At 51.9% G+C, this 5,000-nt stretch overlaps 14 non-coding genes and 8 pseudogenes across 14 annotated transcripts; all 22 read left to right on the plus strand.

The window, feature by feature from the left end:
• Positions 1 to 89: 89 nt before the first annotated feature.
• On the plus strand, positions 90 to 208 carry LOC131118193 (5S ribosomal RNA). The gene has a single exon (XR_009125359.1). It is a non-coding gene; the product is annotated as a 5S ribosomal RNA (ribosomal RNA).
• A 112-nt stretch (positions 209 to 320) lies between these two features.
• Positions 321 to 429, plus strand: LOC131112202 (5S ribosomal RNA; annotated as a pseudogene).
• A 112-nt stretch (positions 430 to 541) lies between these two features.
• Positions 542 to 659, plus strand: LOC131112136 (5S ribosomal RNA; annotated as a pseudogene).
• Positions 660 to 771: 112 nt separating this feature from the next.
• On the plus strand, positions 772 to 890 carry LOC131116502 (5S ribosomal RNA). Its single transcript, XR_009123748.1, has one exon. It is a non-coding gene; the product is annotated as a 5S ribosomal RNA (ribosomal RNA).
• Positions 891 to 1,002: 112 nt separating this feature from the next.
• LOC131118939 (5S ribosomal RNA) lies at positions 1,003 to 1,121 on the plus strand. The gene has a single exon (XR_009126079.1). It is a non-coding gene; the product is annotated as a 5S ribosomal RNA (ribosomal RNA).
• Positions 1,122 to 1,233: 112 nt separating this feature from the next.
• On the plus strand, positions 1,234 to 1,342 carry LOC131113839 (5S ribosomal RNA; annotated as a pseudogene).
• Positions 1,343 to 1,454: 112 nt separating this feature from the next.
• On the plus strand, positions 1,455 to 1,573 carry LOC131114344 (5S ribosomal RNA). Its single transcript, XR_009121656.1, has one exon. It is a non-coding gene; the product is annotated as a 5S ribosomal RNA (ribosomal RNA).
• A 111-nt stretch (positions 1,574 to 1,684) lies between these two features.
• Positions 1,685 to 1,803, plus strand: LOC131114346 (5S ribosomal RNA). Its single transcript, XR_009121658.1, has one exon. It is a non-coding gene; the product is annotated as a 5S ribosomal RNA (ribosomal RNA).
• A 111-nt stretch (positions 1,804 to 1,914) lies between these two features.
• On the plus strand, positions 1,915 to 2,033 carry LOC131112018 (5S ribosomal RNA; annotated as a pseudogene).
• A 112-nt stretch (positions 2,034 to 2,145) lies between these two features.
• Positions 2,146 to 2,264, plus strand: LOC131117486 (5S ribosomal RNA). The gene has a single exon (XR_009124702.1). It is a non-coding gene; the product is annotated as a 5S ribosomal RNA (ribosomal RNA).
• Positions 2,265 to 2,376: 112 nt separating this feature from the next.
• Positions 2,377 to 2,495, plus strand: LOC131116143 (5S ribosomal RNA). The gene has a single exon (XR_009123404.1). It is a non-coding gene; the product is annotated as a 5S ribosomal RNA (ribosomal RNA).
• A 111-nt stretch (positions 2,496 to 2,606) lies between these two features.
• LOC131114194 (5S ribosomal RNA) lies at positions 2,607 to 2,715 on the plus strand (annotated as a pseudogene).
• A 112-nt stretch (positions 2,716 to 2,827) lies between these two features.
• LOC131119045 (5S ribosomal RNA) lies at positions 2,828 to 2,945 on the plus strand. Its single transcript, XR_009126176.1, has one exon. It is a non-coding gene; the product is annotated as a 5S ribosomal RNA (ribosomal RNA).
• Positions 2,946 to 3,057: 112 nt separating this feature from the next.
• On the plus strand, positions 3,058 to 3,166 carry LOC131112747 (5S ribosomal RNA; annotated as a pseudogene).
• Positions 3,167 to 3,277: 111 nt separating this feature from the next.
• Positions 3,278 to 3,396, plus strand: LOC131115884 (5S ribosomal RNA). The gene has a single exon (XR_009123152.1). It is a non-coding gene; the product is annotated as a 5S ribosomal RNA (ribosomal RNA).
• Positions 3,397 to 3,508: 112 nt separating this feature from the next.
• On the plus strand, positions 3,509 to 3,627 carry LOC131117163 (5S ribosomal RNA). Its single transcript, XR_009124388.1, has one exon. It is a non-coding gene; the product is annotated as a 5S ribosomal RNA (ribosomal RNA).
• A 112-nt stretch (positions 3,628 to 3,739) lies between these two features.
• On the plus strand, positions 3,740 to 3,858 carry LOC131115520 (5S ribosomal RNA). Its single transcript, XR_009122798.1, has one exon. It is a non-coding gene; the product is annotated as a 5S ribosomal RNA (ribosomal RNA).
• Positions 3,859 to 3,969: 111 nt separating this feature from the next.
• Positions 3,970 to 4,078, plus strand: LOC131112203 (5S ribosomal RNA; annotated as a pseudogene).
• A 112-nt stretch (positions 4,079 to 4,190) lies between these two features.
• On the plus strand, positions 4,191 to 4,308 carry LOC131119046 (5S ribosomal RNA). The gene has a single exon (XR_009126177.1). It is a non-coding gene; the product is annotated as a 5S ribosomal RNA (ribosomal RNA).
• Positions 4,309 to 4,420: 112 nt separating this feature from the next.
• On the plus strand, positions 4,421 to 4,539 carry LOC131115085 (5S ribosomal RNA). Its single transcript, XR_009122375.1, has one exon. It is a non-coding gene; the product is annotated as a 5S ribosomal RNA (ribosomal RNA).
• A 112-nt stretch (positions 4,540 to 4,651) lies between these two features.
• LOC131118940 (5S ribosomal RNA) lies at positions 4,652 to 4,770 on the plus strand. Its single transcript, XR_009126080.1, has one exon. It is a non-coding gene; the product is annotated as a 5S ribosomal RNA (ribosomal RNA).
• A 112-nt stretch (positions 4,771 to 4,882) lies between these two features.
• Positions 4,883 to 4,991, plus strand: LOC131113840 (5S ribosomal RNA; annotated as a pseudogene).
• The last annotated feature ends 9 nt before the right edge of the window (positions 4,992 to 5,000 follow it).

A 5,000-nucleotide genomic window follows, 5' to 3' on the forward strand; every position in this document is an offset into this window, starting at 1 on the left:
GACAGCAGAGGGCGCTGTTTGACACTTTTTGCTGTAGTCTAGTTTGGCCTGCGTCACCTTCAAATAGGATCTTTTCAGTTGACCTGGCAGCTTACGGCCATACTACCCTGAAAACGCCCGATCTCGTCCGATCTCGGAAGCTAAGCAGGGGCGGTCCTGGTTAGTACTTGGATGGGAGACCGCCTGGGATTACCAGGTGCTGTAAGCTTTTTATGGTTTCTGCTCTTGCCTGACAGCAGAGGGCGCTGTTTGACACTTTTTGCTGGAGTCTAGTTTGGCCTGCGTCTTCTTCAAATAGGATCTTTTCAGTTGTCCTGGCAGCTTACGGCCATACTACCCTGAAAACGCCCGATCTCGGAAGCTAAGCAGGGGCGGGCCTGGTTAGTACTTGGATGGGAGACCGCCTGTGAATACCAGGTGCTGTAAGCTTTTTATGGTTTCTGCTCTTGCCTGACAGCAGAGGGCGCTGTTTGACACTTTTTGCTGTAGTCTAGTTTGGCCTGTGTCACCTTCAAATAGGATCTTTTCAGTTGACCTGGCAGCTTAGGCCATACTACCCTGAAAACGCCCGATCTCGTACGATCTCGGAAGCTAAGCAGGGCCGGGCATGGTTAGTACTTGGATGGGAGACCGCCTGTGAATACCAGGTGCTGTAAGCTTTTTATGGTTTCTGCTCTTGCCTGACAGCAGAGGGCGCTGTTTGACACTTTTTGCTGTAGTCTAGTTTGGCCTGCGTCACCTTCAAATAGGATCTTTTCAGTTGACCTGGCAGCTTACGGCCATACTACCCTGAAAATGCCCGATTTCGTCCGATCTCGGAAGCTAAGCAGGGGCAGGCCTGGTTAGTACTTGGATGGGAGACCGCCTGAGAATACCAGGTGCTGTAAGCTTTTCATGGTTTCTGCTCTTGCCTGACAGCAGAGGGCGCTGTTTGACATGTTTTGCTGGAGTCTAGTTTGTCCTGCGTCGCCTTCAAATAGGATCTTTTCAGTTGCCTTGGCAGCTTTTGGCCATACTACCCTGAAAACGCCCGATCTCGTCCGATCTCGGAAGCTAAGCAGGGGCGGTCCTGGTTAGTACTTGGATGGGAGACCGCCTGGGATTACCAGGTGCTGTAAGCTTTTTATGGTTTCTGCTCTTGCCTGACAGCAGAGGGCGCTGTTTGACACTTTTTGCTGGAGTCTAGTTTGGCCTGCGTCTTCTTCAAATAGGATCTTTTCAGTTGTCCTGGCAGGTTACGGCCATACTATCCTGAAAACGCCCGATCTCGGAAGCTAAGCAGGGGCGGGCCTGGTTAGTACTTGGATGGGAGACCGCCTGTGAATACCAGGTGCTGTAAGCTTTTTATGGTTTCTGCTCTTGCCTGACAGCAGAGGGCGCTGTTTGACACTTTTTGCTGTAGTCTAGTTTGGCCTGCGTCACCTTCAAATAGGATCTTTTCAGTTGACCTGGCAGCTTACGGCCATACTACCCTGAAAACGCCCGATCTCGTCCGATCTCGGAAGCTAAGCAGGGGCGGGCCTGGTTAGTACTTGGATGGGAGACCGCCTGGGAATACCAGGTGCTGTAAGCTTTTTATGGTTTCTGCTCTAGCCTGACAGCAGAGGGCGCTGTTTGACACTTTTTGCTGGATCTAGTTTGGCCTGCGTCGCCTTCAAATAAGATCTTTTCAGTTGTCCTGGCAGCTTACGGCCATACTACCCTGAAAACGCCCGATCTCGTCCGATCTCGGAAGCTAAGCAGGGGCGGGCCTGGTTAGTACTTGGATGGGAGACCGCCTGGGAATACCAGGTGCTGTAAGCTTTTTGTGGTTTCTGCTCTAGCCTGACAGCAGAGGGCGCTGTTTGACACTTTTTGCTGGATCTAGTTTGGCCTGCGTCGCCTTCAAATAGGATCTTTTCAGTTGTCCTGGCAGCTTACGGCCATACTACCCTGAAAACGCCCGATGTCGTCCGATCTCGGAAGCTAAGCAGGAGCGGGCCTGGTTAGTACTTGGATGGGAGACAGCCTGGGAATACCAGGTGCCGTAAGCTTTTTATGGTTTCTGCTCTTGCCTGACAGCAGAGGGCGCTGTTTGACACTTTTTGCTAGAGTCTAGTTTGGCCTGCGTCGCCTTCAAATAGGATCTTTTCAGTTGATGTGGCAGCTTACGGCCATACTACCCTGAAAACGCCCGATCTCGTCCGATCTCGGAAGCTAAGCAGGGGCGGGCCTGGTTAGTACTTGGATGGGAGACCGCCTGGGAATACCAGGTGCCGTAAGCTTTTCATGGTTTCTGCTCTTGCCTGACAGCAGAGGGCGCTGTTTGACATGTTTTGCTGGAGTCTAGTTTGGCCTGCGTCACCTTCAAATAGGATCTTTTCAGTTGACCTGGCAGCTTACGGCCATACTACCCTGAAAACGCCCGATCTCGTCCGATCTCGGAAGCTAAGCAGGGGCGGGCCTGATTAGTACTTGGATGGGAGACCGACTGGGAATACCAGGTGCTGTAAGCTTTTTATGGTTTCTGCTCTAGCCTGACAGCAGAGGGCGCTGTTTGACACTTTTTGCTTGATCTAGTTTGGCCTGCGTCGCCTTCAAATAAGATCTTTTCAGTTGTCCTGGCAGCTTTCGGCCATACTACCCTGAAAACGCCCAATCTCGGAAGCTAAGCAGGGGCGGGCCTGGTTTGTACTTGGATGGGAGACCGCCTGTGAATACCAGGTGCTGCAAGCTTTTTATGGTTTCTGCTCTTGCCTGACAGCAGAGGGCGCTGTTTGACACTTTTTGCTGTAGTCTAGTTTGGCCTGTGTCACCTTCAAATAGGATCTTTTCAGTTGACCTGGCAGCTTAGGCCATACTACCCTGAAAACGCCCGATCTCGTACGATCTCGGAAGCTAAGCAGGGCCGGGCCTGGTTAGTACTTGGATGGGAGACCGCCTGTGAATACCAGGTGCTGTAAGCTTTTTATGGTTTCTGCTCTTGCCTGACAGCAGAGGGCGCTGTTTGACACTTTTTGCTGTAGTCTAGTTTGGCCTGCATCGCCTTCAAATAGGATCTTTACAGTTGCCCTGGCAGCTTACGGCCACACTACCCTGAAAACGCCTGATCTCGGAAGCTAAGCAGGGGAGGGCCTGGTTAGTACTTGGATGGGAGACCGCCTGGGAATACCAGGTGCTGTAAGCTTTTTATGGTTTCTGCTCTAGCCTGACAGCAGAGGGCGCTGTTTGACACTTTTTGCTGGATCTAGTTTGGCCTGCGTCGCCTTCAAATAAGATCTTTTCAGTTGTCCTGGCAACTTACGGCCATACCACCCTGAAAACGCCTGATCTCGTCCGATCTCGGAAGCTAAGCAGGGGCGGGCCTGGTTAGTACTTGGATGGGAGACCGCCTGGGAATACCAGGTGCTGTAAGCTTTTCATGGTTTCTGCTCTTGCCTGACAGCAGAGGGCGCTGTTTGACACTTTTTGCTGGAGTCTAGTTTGGCCTGCGTCTTCTTCAAATAGGATCTTTTCAGTTGCCCTGGCAGCTTACGGCCATACTACCCTGAAAACGCCCGATCTCGTCCGATCTCGGAAGCTAAGCAGGGGCGGGACTGGTTAGTACTTGGATGGGAGACCGCCTGGGAATACCAGGTGCTGTAAGCTTTTCATGGTTTCTGCTCTTGCCTGACAGCAGAGGGCGCTGTTTGACATGTTTTGCTGGAGTCTAGTTTGGCCTGCGTCACCTTCAAATAGGATCTTTTCAGTTGACCTGGCAGCTTACGGCTATACTACCCTGAAAACGCCCGATCTCGTCCGATCTCGGAAGCTAAGCAGGGGCGGGCCTGGTTAGTACTTGGATGGGAGACCGCCTGGGAATACCAGGTGCTGTAAGCTTTTTATGGTTTCTGCTCTAGCCTGACAGCAGAGGGCGCTGTTTGACACTTTTTGCTTGATCTAGTTTGGCCTGCGTCGCCTTCAAATAAGATCTTTTCAGTTGTCCTGGCAGCTTACGGCCATACTACCCTGAAAACGCCCGATCTCGGAAGCTAAGCAGGGGCGGGCCTGGTTAGTACTTGGATGGGAGACCGCCTGTGAATACCAGGTGCTGTAAGCTTTTTATGGTTTCTGCTCTTGCCTGACAGCAGAGGGCGCTGTTTGACACTTTTTGCTGTAGTCTAGTTTGGCCTGTGTCACCTTCAAATAGGATCTTTTCAGTTGACCTGGCAGCTTAGGCCATACTACCCTGAAAACGCCCGATCTCGTACGATCTCGGAAGCTAAGCAGGGCCGGGCCTGGTTAGTACTTGGATGGGAGACCGCCTGTGAATACCAGGTGCTGTAAGCTTTTTATGGTTTCTGCTCTTGCCTGACAGCAGAGGGCGCTGTTTGACACTTTTTGCTGTAGTCTAGTTTGGCCTGCGTCACCTTCAAATAGGATCTTTTCAGTTGACCTGGCAGCTTACGGCCATACTACCCTGAAAACGCCCGATCTCGTCCGATCTCGGAAGCTAAGCAGGGGCAGGCCTGGTTAGTACTTGGATGGGAGACCGCCTGGGAATACCAGGTGCTGTAAGCTTTTCATGGTTTCTGCTCTTGCCTGACAGCAGAGGGCGCTGTTTGACATGTTTTGCTGGAGTCTAGTTTGTCCTGCGTCGCCTTCAAATAGGATCTTTTCAGTCGCCTTGGCAGCTTTTGGCCATACTACCCTGAAAACGCCCGATCTCGTCCGATCTCGGAAGCTAAGCAGGGGCGGTCCTGGTTAGTACTTGGATGGGAGACCGCCTGGGATTACCAGGTGCTGTAAGCTTTTTATGGTTTCTGCTCTTGCCTGACAGCAGAGGGCGCTGTTTGACACTTTTTGCTGGAGTCTAGTTTGGCCTGCGTCTTCTTCAAATAGGATCTTTTCAGTTGTCCTGGCAGGTTACGGCCATACTATCCTGAAAACGCCCGATCTCGGAAGCTAAGCAGGGGCGGGCCTGGTTAGTACTTGGATGGGAGACCGCCTGTGAATACCAGGTGCTGTAAGCTTTTTATGGT

Source organism: Doryrhamphus excisus, unplaced genomic scaffold (genome assembly GCF_030265055.1).
Source record: "Doryrhamphus excisus isolate RoL2022-K1 unplaced genomic scaffold, RoL_Dexc_1.0 HiC_scaffold_25, whole genome shotgun sequence".
In the NCBI taxonomy this organism is placed as follows: Eukaryota; Metazoa; Chordata; class Actinopteri; order Syngnathiformes; family Syngnathidae; genus Doryrhamphus; species Doryrhamphus excisus.